The sequence below is a fragment of the Ipomoea nil genome, unplaced genomic scaffold, assembly GCF_001879475.1.
Source record: "Ipomoea nil cultivar Tokyo-kokei standard unplaced genomic scaffold, Asagao_1.1 scaffold1993, whole genome shotgun sequence".
Taxonomy (NCBI): Eukaryota; Viridiplantae; Streptophyta; class Magnoliopsida; order Solanales; family Convolvulaceae; genus Ipomoea; species Ipomoea nil.
In genome coordinates, this window is record NW_017618421.1 from 971,849 (window position 1) to 994,748 (window position 22,900).

At 39.5% G+C, this 22,900-nt stretch overlaps 1 long non-coding RNA gene across 1 annotated transcript; it reads right to left on the reverse strand.

Moving 5' to 3' along the window:
* Window positions 1–15,015: 15,015 nt before the first annotated feature.
* LOC109147303 lies at window positions 15,016–16,816 on the reverse strand. The gene is made up of 2 exons (XR_002048628.1): window positions 16,271–16,816; window positions 15,016–15,251 (listed from the first exon to the last, which is right to left on the reverse strand). It is a non-coding gene; the product is annotated as an uncharacterized LOC109147303 (long non-coding RNA).
* Between the last annotated feature and the right edge of the window lie 6,084 nt (window positions 16,817–22,900).

Here is a 22,900-nt window from a genome sequence, read left to right on the forward strand (position 1 = left end):
AATTTCGACGCTGAGCTGGCCTGCCCGATCAGGTTTACCCGATCTCTTGGCCTTGTCGAATTTTGAAAATTAGTAAGCCTCTTCGATCGGGGTGTTCCCGAGCGACAGACCTACAGCACTTCCTTCATCCTAGCCCCCACACTATTGTGTTCTCGAGGCACGAGCGGGTGCGATAGTGGAAAGAAGTTGGACGAATCGGGGAATTATGCTGTGAGCTCTGGCTTTCCCGATCGGTGGCGTGACCCAGGTGTCCGCCGAAGAGGAGCGCATTTGACCGGTCGATGGATTCACCCGGTTGAGATAGCGTGATGATGACTTGACCTGCGCGCAATGAAGGTAAAGAAATAACCGACCGGGCCGCCGTGTGCAAACGGTCGAGCAATCACCGATCGTATATACATTGAACCTTCCCGCTCACAGGCGGTTGAACAAATATTTATAACAATAAACTTAAATGCAAGCGACGATCGGGACTAACTCGCAGGTCGAGCCCCCACTTCGTCTAAAAATTACAAAAAATAGGCTAATGCCTAAACATAACGAGGTGCTCGGAATTCCAAGTTCCCTCGATTACCCGACCGGTTGTTGTCTCCAGTCGGTATGTCCCCGGCCGTACAACAGCGCTGATGATGTACGGCCCTTCCCAATTCTGAGCTAGCTTCCCGCCTTCCAAAGGTTGACTAGCCTCCCGTCGTCGTAGAACGTAATCTCCCACCTGAAAATAACGAGGGTTGACCCGGACGTCCTTTGAATTCTTGACTCTCTTTTGATACTCGGCCATACGCCGAGCGGCTAGCTCTCTCTTCTCTTCCACCCCATCGAATTCCACGACCATCGAGTGTTCATTCTCCTCCACATTGTAAGTTCGCTCTCGGTTGGTCGGGATCCATGCCTCGATCGGGAGTCGGGCTTCTGCTCCATAGATAAGTGCGAATGGAGTCTCCAACGTAGCCTCTCTCGGGGTCGTCCGATAAGTCCACAAAACATATGGCAACTCATCGGCCCAACTACGACCGGCCGAGTGTAGCTTCTTTTTCAGACCTTCTAGAATTGTCCGATTGGCGTTCTCCACTTGTCTGTTTCCCTGCGGGTAAGCCATCGACGACCGGACGTGGGTCGTCCCGATCGTGGCCAAGAAATTTAGGAAATACTGGCTTACAAATTGGCGGCCGTTGTCGCTGATGAGATGCACGGGCACACCAAAGCGGGAAATCACATTGCGCCATAAGAACCGAGCACACTACTGAGAGGTGATCGTGGCTAACGGCTCGGCTTCAATCCACTTGAAGAAGTAGTCAATGGCGACGATAACAAATTTTCTCCGACCAGAGAGTTGAGGGAAGGGTCCCAAGATGTCCACCCCCCACCTAGCGAAGGGAATTGCGGTCGTGACCGGCTGATAGAAGGTTGCCGGTCGTCCAGGCATCCGGGCAAACAATTGGCACGTCTCACATTCCCGAGCTAACTTTTCACAGTCTAGCTGGAGGGACGGCCAATAATACCCGATCAGCATGATACGACGAGCTAACGATCGACCTCCTTGATGTGACGAGCAAATGCCTGAGTGCAATTCCTTCATTACCATATCGGCCTCAAATGCGGTCAAGCAACGCATAAGAGGGCCTCCATACGATCGCCTGTAAAGACGACCGTCCAAGACTTGGAACCTCGGGGCTCTAAGCTTGGCCTTCCGAGCACGCTGGGGGTCGTCTGGGAATCGACCGTGCTCGAGGAAGTCCTTCAGATCGGTGATCCAATTGTCTTCTACCGGTTGGATTGGATTGACCGGCAAGCGATGGATGCTGTGTCTCGGGATCACCAGAATCCGAGCAATCGTCGACATGTGTTCCGGGGCGTCTTGGGCCAATTTGGACAAGATGTCCGCATCGGCATTATCCAATCGGGATATGTGTCGGACGGTATACCCCCGGAACTGGGTAAGCTTCTCCATGGCCAGGTTTCGGTATAGTTGTAGCCGTTCTCCGTTCACTTCATAATCCCCGAGAACCTACCCGACCACGAGCGCGGAGTCCGTTTGAGCTCGAATGTATTCAGCCCCCAAGTCCCGAGCACACTGTAAGCCATTAACAAAGGCTTCGTACTCGGCTTCATTGTTAGTCGGATCGAACTGATACATAAGGGCGAAGTAGACCTTGAATCCCTCCGGGCTCGTGACAACCACTCCTCCTCCTGCCCCTTTCTTGCTACTCGACCCATCAGTAGCCAGCGACCACCACTCAGCCTCGGGATCCGCAACCTCAGGGGGTCGGGTATCCCGGGCGGTGCACTCGACCAAGAAATCTGCAAGGGCTTGACCTTTGATGGCTGGTCTTGGTCGGTATTCGATCGCGTACTAGGTCAGCATTAACGCCCACTTGACTAGGCGACCGGATGATGAAGCAGTTCGGAAGACTGGCCCGATCGGCTGATCGGTCAAAACGCGAATTGCTCGACCTTGGAAGTAGGGAGCCAACTTCTTCGCGGCAATGTACAAGGCATAGACGACCTTCTCTAACCGGGAGTACCGGAGCTCGGGACCATGTAGCGCGTGGCTTACATAGTACACCGGTCGCTGGACCCCTTCCGGATCGGTTCGGCACAATACTGCGCTTACTGCACGATCGGACACGGCGAGGTACACGTCTAGCTCTTCCCCGAGCTCTGGCTTCAACAGCACGATTGGTGACATGAGGTACTCTTTCAGCTCGTCGAAAGCCGCTCGGCATTCGTCGTCCCAGACGAACCCATTGACTTTATGCAATACCTTGAAGAAAGGTAGAGCGCGCTCGGCTAACTTGGAGAGGAACCGGCTGAGAGCTGCCAACCGACCGGTCAATTGCTGGACTTCCCGAACGGTTGAAGGTGGTTGCATGTCCAGAATCGCTTTGAATTTGGTCGGGTTGGGCTTGATGCCCCTCTTAGTCATCATATAGCCGAGGAACTTCCCGGTCTGAACCGCAAATGTGCACTTGGTAGGGTTCAGCCGCAACTGGTACTTCCTCATGATCTGGAAGCACTCCCGGAGATCCCGAGTGTGGTCGGATCGGTCCCGACTCTTGACAAGCATGTCATTAATGTAGGCTTCCATCGTTCGGCCTAGCAGATCGGCGAAGAGCATATTGACCATTCTCTGATAGGTCGCTCCCGCGTTGCGGAGGCCGAACGGCATCACTCGGTAGCAATAGAGCCCGTCCGGGGTCACGAAGGCTGTTTTGCTCTCATCTTCATAGTGCATCATTATTTGATGATATCCCTTGAATGCATCCATGAAGCTCATCAACTCGGCCCCGGCCTTCTCGTCGACCATCTGGTGGATACTCAGTAAGGGGTACGGGTCGAGCGGACAGGCCTTATTGAGGTCGGTGAAGTCAATGCACATCCTCCAAGCTGGGGGCTTCGGAACAGAGACAATGTTGGCCACCCACTCGGGATAAATTACCAGCCGGATGTGCTCGATCACCGCCATCTTCTTGACCTCTTCTCTGACAAATTCGCGGCGATCGGAAGAGAGGTGCTGGGTCTTTTGCACGACCGGCTTTGCGGCGGGATCGACTGCTAACTTGTGACAGATGACCGTTCGGTCGATCCCGGGCATATCTTCGGGTCCCCATGCAAAGATGTCATCGAACTCTCGGAGTATTGCCAAAACTTCCGATCGGAGCTCGGGGGTGAGGGCCCGGCCTATCTTTATCTTCCTGTCCGGTCGGTCCTCGGACAGGGGAACTTCCGCTATCTCCTCGGAAGGCTCGGGTTGTTCCTTCCGGTCTTTAGACTCCTTCTTGGCAATAGTGTTCACCCGGGAAGACGGACCGGAGTCACGTCTGTTGACCGCTCGGGTATAACACTTCCGGGCGGATTGGACATCGCCACGGACAACACCGACCCCATTGGGGGTGGGGAATTTCATGCACAGGTGAGGCATTGAAATTATCCCACCAATCTTCATGATTGCGGGTCGGCCCAAGATAATGTTGTGGACACAGTGGAGGTTGACCACAACGAACTCCAGCTCCGTTCTGATCGACTTCGGGGAGGTGCCGATCTCTACTGGGAGCGTTATTTTTCCCTCAGGGTAAATAAGAGCCCCGGTAAACCCCGACAATGGTACACCGACCGGAGTCAGCTCCTTCCTGTCGAGCCCAAGCTTCTCAAACACGTCCAAGTAAAGGACGTTGACACTGCTCCCAGTGTCCACCATAACCCTCTGGACATCCGTCCCTTTGACATCAATCGTGACCACGAGTGCCTCCATGCCATGGTCACCGCTGCTGGGTTGATCTTCGAGGGTGAAGGTTATGGGTTCCATTTTCTGCCTCTTCCCGGTGTCCCGAGAATCCACTATGGCGACCGAGCAATTATCCCTCGGTCGAGAAGCGTCATCCAATCCACCAAAAATGACGTGGATGGTCGGTTTTCCTGCCGGTCGGCTGCTAGAAGGGGGGTCAGGGTCCCGTCGGTCATCTCGACGATCGTCTCTTCGGTCCTGACCTGACCGATCGGAGCGTCCCTCACGATCAAAGCGTTCGGAACGGTGATGGGAGCGCCGGTGATCTCTCCGATCAGTATTCTTCTTGGTGTCTTCTCTCTTCCCCACACACTTGTCCAACTTCCCACGGCTGAGAAGATCTTCCAAAAGTTGGCGCAAGTGGGTACATTCCTCAGTGTCATGCCCTGCACACCGATGATAAGCACAATGTTTGCTCGTGTCGGGGCCATCTAGATCGGGATGGGGGAGTTTGATGAGATTGCAGGACTGGGCGTACTGCATGGCCTCCGCTGCGGATCGGTTCAAGGCCGTAAACTCACCAGGCCTGGTGCGGGATCGGGGATGGTCATCACCCGATCGGTGTTTCGCCCGGCCGGCCGGTTTACGGGACGAAGACCCGACCTCCTGCGAGCGTTTTACGGCGTTCGCCTCACCGACGTTAGCATAGTCTGTGACCCTTCGAAGGGCCTTTTCATACGTGGCCGGGGGGTGTAAAATGAAATCCTGGTACAAATATTCCGCCCGGAGAGATATGTGGAGCATGTGGGTGGCGGTCGCATCATCCATGGGTTCGACTTCCCCGACCGCTGCCTTCCACTTGATGAGGAAATCGGTCAAACTCTCCCCTTTGAGCTGCTTGGCCTTTTCTAAGTACATGTATGACTTTCTCACCACCTTGGAGGTGATGAACTTCCTCACGAACTTGATCGCCAGAAAATTAAAATCTGCAATTGAACCCGGCTGCAAAGTTCGGAACCACTCCGCCGCCCGACCGGTGAGCGTGGAGTAAAAAGCCCTACACATCACGGCGTCTGATACGCCCTTCAACATCATGTTGCCGTAGAAGTCGTTGACATGGACCTCAGGGTCCGTACGACCATCATAGCTTTTCTCCCCGGAGACCTTTAAGTCGAGCGGGTATGGCTGAGCCATTACCTCCGCAGTGAAGGGCATTCTCAGCAAAGATGATTGGTCGACCGGGGGTGTCGAAGGGTGCTCGTTTCTGAACTGAGCGAACTCCGCCTGGAGGTTGTAGAGCAATCCTCGGGTTTCGTTGAGCTCGGCAATCTGGGCGGCTTGGGCTGATTCCCGAGCGCGTCGCCGACGGTGAGATCTCGACCCTCTATGCTCGGATGATGCCTCCTGGCTAGCCTCCTGCATCTGTACGTCCTCCGGCTGGCGGTTCGGGTCTTGGGGTCCCAAACGTTGACGCATCGTCGGTCGAAGGCGGTCAAAAGCTACCGCCCGGGCAACTTCTTCGGGGTCCTCTGCTCGGGCTGGAACATCAGGTGCTTGCTGGGCCTGCCGTGGTGCCTCCATCGCATCAACACCACCCGACCCCAACCGCGAACGAGCCGAGCGTCGAGCCCGGGAAGTGGGCTGATGCTGCGGCTCTACTTGTGCGGCCGGGTAAACTGGAGGGGCGGCGGCTGGAGCCGTGTACGCAGGCGTAAAGGGTGGGTAGCCTACCGGTGGTGTATAGTACATCGGTTGACCGGGCCAATACCCGTATGGTTGAGGTGGGACCGGGTATGGATACTGACCGGGATATGGCATCTGCTGCTGCTGGTACTGCTGACCGGGTGTTGGGTATCCCGGTTGGATGTAGTTCACCGGCTGTTGGGCGGCCGGGTATGTGTTGGAAGGATGGGGAGGTGAGAGATTGAGATTAAGATCCATTGTCTGACCTTGCTGCTATGTTGCCTGATGGTCGGATGAGCTTGCTGCATCCGCCTGATCGTCGGCGAAGTTGTTGTATGCCCAAGGATACATGATTGCCAAGAGACCGAGTGCTCGTCAAGACGATAGCTTTCTTGCACGGGTCCCCACGGACGGCGCCAAAATGATAGTGTTAATTGTCACGTAAAGCAGTAATTAAATAAATATGCGACCAATTAAAGCAAATAAACAACTCTTATTGATCACAGTGAAGGCCCTAAGTACAATCTACTTGGTTGCTCTGAGTACCGACTGACTGCGGTCGGGATTCTCTAATAACAACCTATCGATCGTCCAAAAGTCCATCACACTGTCGCTATCGCGGGTATTTATAGCCGCGGAGTCGGAGACACAAATCCGGTCGTTCGACATGCTTCTCACGTAGCAACCACATGTCGCCTCCCCTGGTGCCCTGCCTGTCAATGCGTGGAGCCGCCACGTGTTCCTCGTCAGCTCTCTCGCTAAAGGGCTACCGCTCGGTGGTCGACACTGCCACTCGGGTAACACCCGGTCGGGTCTCGACCGGGTTCTTCACAAGAAACCCGACCTACTACCTGCAAATACAAGAAGAAAAGGACGAAGGCACACCGGTCGGGGTAACGCTATGTCAGTCGGGGTATTCCCTACCATATATAATAAAGTATATTATATATAAGTACTTTTATTTAAAACGTTTAATACTTACTTGAAAACATATGGGGCTAAATATATATATATTTCTTACCCCAAAAAATATATATTTCTTCCCATATTGCATGGTGGCATTTATATACGATATTCTCTCATCTCTACTATTTATTTTTGGTTGAATGCAAAATGGATCTAGAAAGCCATACATGTCTTTTGATGCCAACCCAAAACTAATGTAAAGATCCCTATTCACAAACACAACCAATTATATATATATATATATATATATATATATATATATATATATATATTAAATTATGATGATAAATAAATATAAAACTATTATGAACAAATAATATTAAAGAACTTATTACCTTATAAAGAACTGAAATAGAGAAATATCGATGGTCTCCATATTTAAGAAACGCATTATCTCCACACTTTCAAACTGCAAGTCATACTACTCAACGTTGCCCATAACACCACGAGCCATATGGATCACAAGATTGTGTTCAAGACTGCTAGCTATTTTAGAGGCCTTTTTGCATACAACATTCAAAGAATCTGGATCAGCTATAGTACAAATACTTGATGATGGAATTACACAACCGATTGAAAAGTCAAATTGGCATTTTCTTTTAACTGCGAATTATAATACAAGTAAGAATTGTTATTTTAAAAAGTAAATTACTTACTATTTTAAAATAAAAATATTTTCATTGTACATACCGCACCAGCTTCAGTACATAACTCTACAGCTTCTTTGGCCAAATAAATTGTTGAAATGCAGCACCTAAAAGCTGAACCTCACTAGTGGGGAATGGTACATGTACACTTGGATCAATAACTTTATCTACGGTCACCTGCACTTGATTTACATCCAGTACAACCCTATGAACATGTCCACCAGTGTAAGTTGTCCCATATGGCACTGGATGTCTAATGGGATCTTCTAAGAACAATTGAAATCGTGCCCCTAAGTGCGTTAATTTTTAATTAAGAATCATATAAAATGTTATTAATAAATAATAATAAGATTAACTATAAACGACTACTTACAGCCGGTAAATTAGCAAAAGGGTCCAGGGAATTAGCTTTGTCATAGTTAGATTGTGGCCCAGCATCCACACATACGTCATTCCCCTGCCTTAATTGTACAGATTGGTGAACAGAAATCTGCAGAGAACCAAATTGCTGCATCATCTCAGCCGTTCGTGCTTCAAATTGGTGAGTTAATTGCTTACCCAATTATTCCTGCCTAGAATTAAATTGATGATTTTGTTTTTCTAACGCTTGTGCAACAGCAGCATCAACCAATCGTTGAACATCCTCAAAAGGCTTTTGGCGACGTTTTGCATGGCCAAATACGCTTTTGATGTCATGTCCTTTTCCCATGGCTCTAACATGCCCTTAATGCTCATCAGTACCCAACGCAACAGTCAATGGATCTTGTCTTCCATCCTCAATAAATTCTCCTTGAGAAATTTGCAACTCAAGAGCATCCTAACATATATAAAAATTATTCAATAATAATTACTATTAACGTAGTAAATTATAACATATTTACTTACAATTTTTCCGCCACCAATCTAGTTGATTCGATGCGAAAATTTCTTGAATTATCCATTCTTGTTTTCTTCCACTTTTCGGCTCTACGTGGAGGACTTGGAGGAGTCATTGTATACGACGGATCTGAATCAGCACGTGCTTGTTTTTCTTTCATCTTCTCTTCCATCATTATCTTCTCCAACCTTTTATAACTTCCTCGAGCTAAAAGATGTTGATGAATAATCTTAGCTTGTATGTCTTATGAAGGAAGTATATTTTGGGTGAGTTGGGAATGTGAGTGTGTTCGGAATGTGGTATTTGGTAAATGGAAGTGAAAACTCCCGAGTATCGTTCTCTCGTGGATGACAACTTGGAGAGGTAAGAACCGAGTTAATTATCTAAGATAAGTTCTAACAAAGGATGCTAATATGGTCATAGTCATGAAAGTGAATTGGGAATAATTGAGTAAACACAATATTACGAAGATATTAAAAGAAATATGTAAAGTAAGAAGAGAAGATGGATAATGTATTTTACTCCTATGCATTAGTTTAAGATGGAGGATTTGGAGGGTGTGATTTGCGATGGCTCTTGTGGTCTTTTAGCTAGCACTAGGCGTGATACCTAGCCTCTTAAGCCAATACAATTGACTTAGACATTTTATTGAGCACCTTGCCTACGTCCCTTCCCGGGCCTTGTGTAACACCCCGTGTTACGGCCTCTAACCCAAATTAATTATTTAATTTCTTACCCTTAAAGAGAATTAAATCCCCTTAATTAATTAGAAAGGGTCCACCATAGACCATGGACCATTATCCCTAAACCAAACCCTCAGTCCTATAAGGAATAGAATTAGTAAATCCCTACCATTCAGACCCTAATTAGGACTCTTAGATATATATAAAGACATATGAGGCACCTAGAATTCACACCATAATAGATTCCACCACACAAGAATTCCCAAGAATTCCCCTATCACCAAACGTAGAAGAAATCAAGAAGAGGAGATCTTAGAGAAAGAACCTTAGTAGCCAAGGATTCTAATTAAGGCTAAGAGGTAACTCATGTCTCAACAAAACCTATTTTCCTTGCTATAATCTTCTTCTTTGGCTCCTTGATATGCAATTCTATACTCGTGTCTTGATAAGGCTTTTATGATGATTGTGATCTCCAGTGTTAAGGTAGTATCAACACGTCCATATCCAAATCCTCCAGACTTGAGCTCATCCTGTTGTCGTTGACGGAGCAGTTTAAATGTCCAGTTATTCATGGCAGGGTAGCTTCTTGGGACAGCCCTCCGGTAAAACACCACACGGTCAACATAGAATACCTGCATTTGGTAGTTTAGATTACTAATAGGTTGATGTGTAATTAATTACAAGCTTGTTGAGTGTCTATTTACCGTTAGGAAAACAATTGGTCCTCCAAACCTTCCATCACAGCTTTCCAGCCATGCCTTCTTGCTTGCAATGAGTGAATTGATGAGCATTTTACACCAATTTAGCCTCTTGATGTTGTCAACTTGACGCAAGTTGTCAATGTAGTTTTGGTTCGCATAACCATTTACCTGTGGCTCCACTAACACAGCCATAACAAGTAGTGCAAAATGCCGTTTGGACCAAGGGTCAGCAGCTCTCAATGTCAGCATTTTTTTAGACATTTTGTGTGGGGTGATGTGGCCATCAGCCCTTCCAAAGATTTTTCTCCAGTCTGTCAGTAGATCATATACTGCTTTACTTTCCCTCTTAGTGATTTCTATGTCTCCAAGCGGTAGTCCCAATGTCACAACAACATCTTCTTCTGTGATCTGTAGTGTTTGGCCATTTTGCAGATTCAATGTGTTGCTCCTTGCGTCATAGTTTTCAACCAGCCACATCCCAATTTCCTTGGAAGGTTTGTGATTTTGAGGTCAAGAATCCTTCCCAGCCCAATGTCTTTTATACTTTGGCGTTGTTGATTGGTTAGGGCGTCAATGGGTTTTGTTAGCTGTGTTGGCAGAGGCCTTATATTTAGGTCAGTCTCTTCATTCTCTTGCTCCAATGTGTCTATCTCATCATCTGAGCTATCATCAACTTCTTGTTCATGCACTTCTTCATCCGTTTCTGTATCATCTTCCATTCTCTCAACGAATGACATTGCGTCCTGCTTTCTCTGCTGTTTTGGCATTGACGAGTCTCCTTGTTCTAATGCCTTTCTTTTGTTGTCTGCATGAAATAATTGAAATTATTCTAAATATGCGCTGTTTACAAATTACAAATTCCAAAACACCAATAACAAAAGAAATATAGAATACACTCATGTTGATCCTGTAAAAAAATCAACATGCAATGAGGTGCACTAGTCTGAAATGTTCAAAAATACACAGATGGTAGGATAAACATATACTATGCGTAAAAATTAAACACACAACCTTTTTTTTTTTTTACCAATATTCAAGTTCAAATTTCAGAAAACACCAATAGTAAACGATATATACACTACATTGATGTTCATCATAAACAAACAACACGCAATGAGATGCCCTAGCCTGTAATGCTCAAAAATACACCGACTGTATGATAAACATGCACTGTGTACAAAAATTAAACTCACAACAAGTTTTTCCCCAATATTCGAGTTCCAAATTTCAGAAAACACCAATAATAAACGAAATATACACCACATTCATGTTTATCATAAACAAACAACACGCAATGAGATGACCTAGCATGAAATACTCAGAAATACACCGACGGTATGATAAACATGCACTGTGTACAAAAATTAAACACACAACAGATTTTTCTCCAATATTCATGTTACAAATTCCAAAAAAACACCAATAATAAATGAATTATACACTACATTAATGTTCATAATGCACAAAGAACATGCAATGAGGTGCCCTAGTCTGAAATGCTCAAAAAAATACACCGATGGTAGGGTAAAGATGTTATTTTACACATTCAAGTTAAATATTCCAGAATACACTAATAATAAACGAAATACACCCTTGCATGCTCGTTGTTTGCCTTTGTTCACCATTTTTGTGTTTTGTAGTGGAGCGGTGTTGTAGTATAGGCTTCGTGTTCCTCTCAGAACGCTGTGGTGCGTTCGACTCTAGCCTTTTCGCTGTTCGTCGTTGCAGTCGTTCGTCTAGCCTTCGTCGCCGGAGCGGGAGTAAGTTGGAGAGGTTTCGCACTTTGGGATTGTGAATATGTAGATGGGACGGGTGTTACTTGCAGAAGTGGAGAAGAGATGATTTTGAATTGAATTAATGGACAAATTTGCCCTCCTATGCCGCGGTGATGTATAAGTGTAGCGCGCAATCAGTAACAAGTATGGTGCATTAGATTAGAATTGATCAACGGCTAGGATATAACCTCACCGCCTCACCTAAACGCATAGCCGCATCTGATCTTGCCTATATATATATATATATATATATATATATATATATATATATATAGGGATCAAGTGCATTTGTGGCTTCCCGTGCGGTTGTGCGGTGGATTAATGTGCGTGAGGTTTATACTTAATGTGCGTGAGATTTGTACTCAATGTGCGTGAGATTTGTACTTAATGTGCGTAACGTTAATATGCGTGAATTTTGTACTTAATGTGCCTGAGTATTGTGCTTAATGTGCGTGAGATTTGTGCTTAATGTGCGTGAGTAGTTTAGAATTACGAGCTCAGAAGGAAGCAGAACAGAAAACTCACGCACATTAACGCTCAAGCTTTTTGTTACTTCTTCCTTCAATTTGACCATTCTGGATTATCAGCTACCTTCAGTGCAGTTGAATGTTTATATAGATGACGCACGCACAGCAAAATTTGCACGCCAACTAAGTGTGGATTTCTGTTGTATTATTCCCATAATTCTTAACCACCATAGCCGCCTCCGCATCATCATCATCAGGGAAGGGGCAATGGCTACTGGGGATGGAGAAGAAGCTGACATCTATATTTTCTGTTGCATTTTACACATTCACGCACATTAAGTACAAATCTCAGGCACATTAAGAACAATACTCACGCACATTAAGTACAAATCTCAGGCACATTAAGAACAATACTCACGCACATTGAGTACAAATCTCACGCACATTAATCATCCGTACAACCGCACGGGAACCTATGTATATATATATATATATATATATATATATATATATATATATATATATATATATATATATATATATATATATATATATATATATATATATATATATATATATATATATATATATAGGGATGCACTCAGGTGCGAATAAGTGCTCAAGAGGGAAATGCGAACGAATCAGCGCGCGACACGTGTCCAGATCTAATAACTAAAAAAAAAATGCGGTGGCATTTTCGTAAATAATTGAACATCGAAGTGCAAGTAAAATCACTTACAAGTGCACCTACTTTCACCTATAAGTGCATGTAATTTTGCCTTGTTAGCATTCACTTTCCGCAAACATTCATGCACCTGGGTGTGCTTATACCTATATGTGCAACTATTTATAACTATCGGTGCAACTACTTATAACTATAGGTGCACCTACTTTCACCTATAAGTGCATGTAATTTTGCCTTGTTAGCATTCACTTTCCGCAAACATTCATGCACCTGGGTGTGCTTATAACTATATGTGCAACTATTTATAACTATAGGTGCAACTATTTATAACTATATATGCACCTACTATCACCTATAAGTGCATGTAATTTTGCCTTGTTAACATTCATTGATCTGAGTTCAGCGGGTAGTAATGCCCCTGAAAACCACTCGCAAACATTCATACACCTAGGTGCAACTACTTATAACTATATGTGCAACTACTTATAACTATATGTGTAACTACTTAGAACTACAGGTGCAACTACTTAGAACTATTGGTGCAACTAAGTATTGATGCTCAGTGTAAATTTTTACTTGCACCTATAATACATTTTACATGCACTTGTAATACATTTTACTTGCACTTCGATGTTCAATTATTTACGAAAATGCCACCGCGTTTTTTTAAAAAAATCAGTGTTTCTCATCCATTAGATCTGGACACGTGGACGAACAGAATTCATTCCTATTTCGCGCCTGGGCGAAGCATTCGCACCTGAGTGCGATTCTATATATATATATATATATATATATATATATATATATATATATATATATATATATATCCCAGGGAACCAAATTTGCAATGACAATAAACAAACCCTAGGCACTAAATACCAAATGGATATGAACCTAGTTGTAAGTTTAAATAAAATAGAGTATTGTCCCAATATTGTTCTCAGTGCAAGGATAGAGATGGATCGAAATACCTTAGACCTCACGGGAAATCCTTAGTCCTGAATCTTCAAAGATTTAGAAGAATCCCATTGTAGCTTCAAGTACCTTGATGATGCAATCTTCAATCAACTAGAGTCAGATCTAGTTTCCTTTGATTCAAGAACGAGTCCACGAAGCTAAATCTAATGTTGTAGAAAGGATGAATGATTCGAGTCCACGAATCAATTTGCTAGTCGAGTCCATGAACTAGCCACTAATTGAGTCTACACTTAGCCATAAGTTTTCTTACACAAGTGTAAAGAAAAACTTAAGAATTTTATTGATTGAAAGCCTTATTGAAACTGCTACGGGTGTGCCCTATTTATAGGTATAGGGGCAGCATTGTAATCCTAAATACAATGGGAAAAAGAATCCTAAACCAAACCTAGAAAGCAATTAAATATAATCCTATTTAGAAAGGGATTTAAGGAATCATTTCTAAATACAATCTAGTGGAGTCCTAAACCTAATATAGAAAGCAAGTAAATATAGTCTCATTTAGAAAGGGGTTTAAAGAATCATTTCTAAATACAAACTAGTGTTTTCTCTTTCATGCCAAACAATTTAAAATAATGATGACCAAAAATAATATGGCTGATTTGGGCCTAACTTAATCTCCAAAATCAGCACTTGAACAATTATAAAAATCCTTTGAGTTCTTCTTCATCTTTTGCAAATGGGCTTAACTTGAATTTCCACCATCTTTGAATATAACCAATGAAGGGTTGTCTTAATTGTTTGGACTTGAACCTTGTGATTGGCCCAATTGGTACTCTTGATGGATCTTTATTATGTTGGGCCACATTAACTACGGTGCATTCAGATCCTATGACGACGGAAGCAATGGCAATTCGGGAGGCTCTTACATGGATCAAACAGCATAATCTGTCAAATATTTTAGTAGAATCATATTGCTTTAATTTTTGCTCTAGTATGTTTAATGTAGGTTCCGAACGTTCTTATCTTGGCACTATAACTCATGACTATCGGTGCCTTGTCTCTTCTATATTTGATTGTAAGGTCCAGTACATTTCTAGAGAAAAATATCAAATGGCTCACTCCCTTGCTAAAGCTAATGGGACTTTGTTATCTCACTCAGAGTGGACTGATGAACCACCAAACATTTTACCTACTTTGAGTTATTAATATATTGATTATGTTTGCTTTCAAAAAAAATAGTAATTATTAGATATTTAATATATGGTGATAAATTTATCTTTAGTTTAGTGCATGTTATATTGAAATGAGACTAGCTCTATCATTATAAACTAAATATATACCGAAAATAATTTAATTAGAATTTACATACATTTAAATTACAACCATAATTTATTATTTCAAAGAAGAATTTAAAATTTCATCCTTATTTGCAGCTAGGCTCCAGCCATCCAAATACAAAACAAACTTGTTAAATTAACTTCAAAAAAGTCACTCCAAAGAAGCTAGCCATGCATCTTGGATTTCTCAACAAATTATTTATACAAAATGTATTAAATATAAAATGTCACAAGTTGAATAATCCCAAAAGAAACTCACATAAATCCGTTAATCTAAAGCTCTGAACCTGCAACCACGTAAACAAAATCACAAATGTTAACTACAGATGGAATTAATGAAAAAGAAATAAACTGTGTGGTTGAAATTAAAGGCGGAGCTGAGGTAGAAATAAGGGTGTGTTTGGTTCGCACATGGAAATAGGAACTGAAATGAGAATCAAATACTTGGTGATAGTATATGTTTTTGTGAAAGTATTTTGCATATTTGATAATATGGTGAAATTGAAATGATTACTAATATTGGTGTTTGGTTATATATGACCCTATAATGGGAATAAAAGTTTTAAAAATACAAAAACAAAAAATCAAGGCAATTTATCCTAATATAATTACATCCAAAGCACCAATATGAACAAAAAAAATCAAAACAAAAATCTAAAAACACTAATATAAACTTAAAAATCATATTACCAATAAGATGAAATGATGCATTTTTTAATTAGGGAAAAAAAAATTTAATTGAAGGGATAATCAAATCTCATAGTTGTATTTGAAAAAATCGTCAACCAAACACTAACTATGATTTTGATTTTCATTCCTACTGTCTAAACCCAGGAGCGTTATGTTGTGCAACCGTGTGCACCATGCAATGTGCATACGAAATTGGATCCATAATTTTTAAACTGTAGATTCATAATTTCTATACTATAGATTTATAATTTATATACTATAGATTAATAATTTCTAAACTGTATAGCTATCAAATTATGAACATATAATTCAGTGATTTGTGAATACAGAATTCAACAATTGAGAATATAAACATTGAAAATATGAATATAGAGTTTTGTAATTGTGAATATAGAGTTCAATAATTATGAATCTATACTATAGAAATTATGAATCTATAGTAGTATAGAAATTATGGATCCAATTCTGTGTGTACCATGCATGATGCACACGGTTGCACAGCATAATTTGCCCTAAAAACATGAACCAAACACACCATAAGTTTGGAGTAATAATATAATTTAAGCAAGCTAAGGTTAGAAGTGAAGTTAATTGAGAGATGAGAGATGTATAGTACTTAGGTAGGTAGGTCTAAATAGAACAAGTGTAGCCAGGTGGTGGTGGCTTGCCACAAGTGACGAGAAGTTGAAGTGCAATTGGAACATAGATATTGAGGTTGAGAGCCTTTATCTTCAACGTTGTACACAAACACGCCGCAGCTTCAACCTCCACAAGCCCTTTGAGTAACGGGCAACACTGGTTCACAACCGGGTCTCCCAGCCCAATGTGGACCAGCCCACCCAGGAGATCCACACACGCCCCTAGCTTTAGAGTGTCCACTGGGCACGACGGCGGCGGCGGCGGCGGTGGAGGACAGGGCGGCTTAACAATCGGCACCGGAGGAGGACTGGGCTTCTTGTGTTTGTGATGCTTATTGTGAGTAGTAGTAGTAGTGGAGTGTTGTTTGCAGTGTCCGCAGCCATGAATATGATTGGCAGTAGTGACTGAGGAAATGAAAAGCACGGCAACAAATAATAATGGGATTATCCTTATCAAGAAACTCTTCATTTTCTTCTGATCTGTTTAATTTTCTTATATGATGAATGGCCGGGAATTGAAGCATGATGCAATGGATAGATCGATATTTTTATTTATAGAGGCCGGTAAATAAGGCTGGTGGAGTGTGGTTCATACAGCTGTGTGGACCACGGTAAAAAAACATTGTCTAGAATGGTATGAGTAAAAATAATGTACATTATGTATTAGAATAATATAAATTATGTGTTAGAATGATGTACATTATGTGTTAGAATAATCTACATTACGTGTTAAAATAATGAAGCATCTGGGATAATATAATGTACATTATATTTTACAATAATGTACCTTATGAGTTATAAAAAAAAAATGTTGTAGTTGGACGCATGAAAAAATAAAAGTAAATCAAAACGATGTGATTTTTGGACTATAATCCACACAACTGGTCCACGCAATAACTATTGGGTAAAATATATTTTTTAATTAAACTCGATTAATTAATTAAACTTTTGCCCAAAGTATTCAAATATATTTTACTTAAAATTGGTTTCATTATTTTTATTATAAAGGAAGGGGATATCCACATATACAATTCAGTATAATTGCCTCAACCAAAGCTCCAACCCAACATCTCCCACATAGGGGAATACCTTGATATCATTGGACCACAAGGTCTTAGATAATTGATTTTATTATTTGATCGAGGTAGATCCAACCACTCATACCTTTAATTACCCTTAATTATCAATCACTAGATTGGAAAAATTTTCCTAATAATCTTAATTACCATTCACTTCCATTTATTAGAAATAAATAGTGTTTAAAACGATGACCAAATTTTATTTTAGCCTACAATCACTATGGCGTTTCATAATTATCATCCTAGTTAATTGTTATCAACTGATTCTCTTGAGTCATTGTCATATTGGTCCTTCGTGGAAACGTGGGAATATCATATTATTACGTCTGTGAGTTAACACAATAATTGAGTACGGAATATTCATTTGGCATATATGTAGAATTATTTTTACTACATTTACTTCTATTTTTTACTCTCTATGATGTGACATTCTTTTATTGTTTAATAACAATAGGATTGATGATTTTTATCCATTTGTTTTTTCTTCCAATAAAATTTTAACACTTAATGTGAGTAAAATGTAGAAGTAGGTTTTTAAGTCTAAGTAGTGTTTTTGTTTTTAGTATGATTAAATTATCTAATTGCTAATAATTGAGGTTACAATAATATTTTTTTTTTAAAATAATATATGTTATAGCCTTATAGGACAGTGTTTACACTGTAGTATATATTATAATAATATATTAGAAAATTTTGTAGATGGTAAAAGCAATGATATTGTATACTCATCCAATATTATATTGTGTATATAAAATATCTAAATTCGATGACAACATTATCATTATATATATCTGATAAATTTTATTATTATTATTATTATAAAAATCTCTGATCATGAAATGAGTGTAGTCTGTAGTCTGTAGAGAGAGCAGTGAAAAGTGCAGACAAAGAAAGACACGAAAAGTGATGCACGTGAACCCCCGGGGGGTATGGGCTGAGTGGTACTGGTTAGGAAATGCCAATTTTTGCTAGTTGGCATTTGGCAGGCAGCTTTTCTACGATTCCACCGATTCCATCAATTTTGACAAATAATGAAATTTAAATTACATATTAAAAAATTAATTTCATTATTTAGTCGTGAAAAAAAATTATTAAAATATTAATTTTATTGATTGGTTAATTTTAAAATGGTAATAAATCTATCATCATCATCATCATCATCTCCTCCTCATCATCATCATCATCATCATCATTCTAATAAGAGCCAATAATGTTAGGCCCTTAACTGGAATAAAAAAATGTCAGTACTATTATTTCTTAAAATGAATGATTCATATTAGTTTTATTTTAGTATTTTTTTTAATGATTTTCCTTATTTACCCTTTATTATATTATTTTTTTTCCTTAAATAACCTAAATTCCGTTAGTATAAACTTTAGTAACGGAATATTCCGTTAACTATTTATTATTTTTAACTTACTCATTAATTTATATAAGAAATGTCTTAGGTTCGAACCCCATCACAATTAGAGTTAGAATAATTGTTAAACATATACTACGAATATGTTAAAATATATTAAAAAATATATAATATAAAATTTAACATAAACTTTGGTCAAATAATTAGTCCGACTAAATACATAACATTCAAAGTTAAGCATCAAAGATTATAAATCAAGAATTTTAAAAATCATTTGATCTTTATGCATTTAAAAAAAAATTAGGTTAAGTTTTTTTTTTCGTTTAATTAATCTTCTTTTGATTATTTAGATCAGAACAAAACTTAATATTTTAATTATATTTTTGCATTATTGGTATGATTTAGGTCGTTATGGTATTAATATTTTTTGTATGTATTTTTATAATGGTACAATTGTACGTTACTTTACAAATATTGTACTATTATTTTTTTATCAAACAAAATTGTTCTTACATCATTGTCAGACATGCACGTACAAAGTTGTTGATCATAAATACAATTACACCTGGACTCTAAAACGGTAGGACCTTTTTCCAAAGAATTGACAATTTTGACATCCTACTGGCTCCAATTGAACAAGTCTACACATCATAATTTTATCAATGCATGAAAACTTCAAAAGAAATTTGTAAGTTAAATTTTACTATATCATTATAACAATATCTATTGTAACTATATATTTTGAATTATTTATTATCATCCTCTATTGACAATAATTGTAACAATTGTCATTGACAAACTTTCAAAACAATTTATCTCAACAACGAATGTAAATTAAAAAAAAAATCAATGATTTCATTATTGTTGATGAAAAGTATGTACGTCAATTTATTATTCTTATTAAATTAAATAAATTAGTAGCTACAACAAAAAATAATACATATGCATTTAATTAATTTAGAATTAGATGTCTATAATGCCTTTATATAAAAAATTATTCATTATAAAAAAAATTTAAAAGAGATATAATTTCATTATTTATATTATCTTTATTTTCTATAATTCACATATTCATTACCTTCAAATTTATTAATTTATTATATTACTATATTGTCCATTGTCTTCTTTTTACATTATCTTGTAATTAAATATCAAAATTATACTCCGTAATACAAAATATGTTATATTATTTATTTACCAAGTATTTTATACAAATATAATAAATATTAATATTTTGTGCATTAATACTTTCACATGATAACCTACGACACACATCTCACAACGCATAAAACATGTAGGGGAAAACTACAACTACCAAATATCAATAGGTGTTTGTAAGATAAAGAGTTAATAGTACAACTAAGATCCCATCATATACACAACAAGGCAAATCTAAAGCTTCCTACACCATAATATCATTGCACGGCGAATCCATCTATGTTATACCATCAGTAACCCAATTGCACATGACACACTACCAATAAAAAAAATTAAAAAAAAAAAAAAAAAAAGACATGTACGAAAGATGAAGACTATTGTTTAAATCAAAAGTAGTATTCAAACCAAAAGTAGAATTAGAGAAATTTAAACCAAAAGTAGTATTTATTTAGACTATTATTTTTAGACTAAGTATTTAGACTAGCGTTATTACAAAGTTGTAAATATTTATTTTAGTGAAAATATAATCAATCTTTCATATATTATCTTGCATTTATATATTTTAATTACCGATTTAAATAAATAAATTCAACATTTAATTTATTTACCTATGCATGAACATCTCAGATATAATATTGCATTGATATACTTTAAAATACTTATTTGAGTAAAAGACATTTTTGGTCCTAGACTTATAGTGGCACGGACAATTTTAGTCCTTTTTAAAAAAATCAAACAATTTGTGGACACTCTTATTATGACGAGGACAATTTTGGTCATCCGTCTAAATTTCTGTTAGATGGCCCGTTAGATAGGGGGTACATTCGTCTTTTCAGCTTACGTCCTCCATTTTAATACGGCAATGTGGTTCTGTTCTTCATTCAAGATTGACGAGCGAAGAAGCAGATTGAAGAAGCAATCCTGGTCGAAGCAACACTCTCTCTAAACAGGCAAATCTGGTCGAAGGAAAATGCAAGGAGGAAGCTGTAACTCTTCCAGTTCATCAACTACAAGGTGAAAGGTATATGGTGAATGGATTTCGATTCAAGTTTGTGAATGTGGGCAAGAAATGGTTTTGAGAACATCTTGGACCAATGAGAACCCGGGAAGGAGGTACTGGGAATGTTTAGGATGCAATGTTAGATGCAAATTTTTAAATTTGTTTGGATAAATTTGTTTTTTTTTTTTTTTTTAATTTTAAGATGTAATCATTATCCATGCTGATAAATAAGTTTTTTTTTTTTTTTTTTGAGTTTGATGATTCAGAAATGTGAAATTGAATTACTTATATTGGTGTTTTAATTTGTGCAAATTTATCAGGATGGATTCGTGGCTTGGTTCGATCCCCCAATGTGCCCTAGGTCAAAGAAGATTATACCGGGCTTATTGAAGAAAGTTAACAAAAGTGAAGAAGAAAACGCATATTTAAAATGCAAGTTGAGCAAATGGAAAGACATTCAAATTAAGAATAATCGTAGGAATACAAAATGTAGATCCATGATGATGTTGGTTGCAGTTGCCCTTATTGTACTATTAATTTCTTATCTTTCAATTGTTGTATCTATAGGGAGCAACATGTATATGCTTCCATAATTGGTGTTTGGTTTATCAATGGATATTTGGTTTATCAGTTTATTTGTAGGGAGCAAATGGATATTTGAGTTTATCAATGGATATTTGGTTTCACTGGATATTTGGTTTATTCAGTTTATTCAAATTCAGTTTATCAGTTTAGCAGTTTATTCAAATTCAGTTTATCAGTTTATCAATGGATATTTGGTTTCATTGGATATTTGGTTTATTCAGTTTATTCAAATTCAGTTTAGCAGTTTAACAATTTATTCAAATTCAGTTTATCAGTGGATATTTGGTTTCACTGCCAGTTTTACAAAGCAAATACACAAATCAGTTTATCAATGCTTCCAAAAAACACCATTACATTCACTGCCAATTTCAGTTTTACAAAGCAAAGCTACACAACATTCATTCACTGATTACATTCATTCACTGTCAATTTCAGTAAGAATCTGCCAATAAACACCACTACATTCACTGCCAATTTCAGTTTTACAAAGCAAAGCTACACAACATTCATTCACTGATTACATTCATTCACTGCCAATTTCAGTAAGAATCTGCCAATAAACACCACTACATTCACTGCCAGTTTCAGTTTTAAAAGCTAAGCAAGAATGTCAGTTTTGATGTAAAAAATACAAGGCTTAAACAGTGATTACATGGAACCAAAAAAAGAACATCTTAATGTCATTCATTCGATGTCCACAGGTGTATCCACGGTGTTGGTGAACTTGTACTTCAGTGTTGTCCTAGATCTTGTCATAGGTGCCCTCTGAATTGGTAATTTGTTCCTTGATGTCAACCCTAAGTTAGACCTTTTGGGAGGAGGAGGTCTAACACAAACATTCTTTGGCTGAGGAGGTGTAACAGAAACATGCTCTGGCTGTGTAATGTCAACCCCATACTCTGGCTGTGTAATTTAGATTTCATCAGGTTGAGGTCCATTGTCATACATTGCTGCCACCTCTGCTGCTTCATTCCAAAATTCAGTCATGTCTTCAGCTGCAACACTACTCCCTTCAAGTGAAGTCCCAGTAACTGCTGCAAGTGGAGTCCCAGATGTGTTCTTCCTTGTCCTAGTTGCTGCTGCAAGTGGAGTCCCAGATGTGTTCTTCCTTGTCCTAGTTGCTGCTGCAAGTGGAGTCCCAGAGTTGTTCTTCCTTGTCCTAGTAGCTGCTGCAACTGGAGTCCCAGAGTTGTTCTTCTTTGTCCTAGTAGCTGCTGCAACTGGAGTCACAGTAGATGATGGAAGTGGAGTCCTGGATTTGTTCTTCCTTGTCCTTTTTCTTGGATTCAGCTACATCACAAACAAACAATGGATTATAGTAAATATCTTTCTTTTAACAGTAAATATATGCATACATTAAAAGTAGTTGTTGTCAATACCTTTCTTTGACTTGTAGAAGGATCTTGAGGGCATGTTCTAGAGTTAT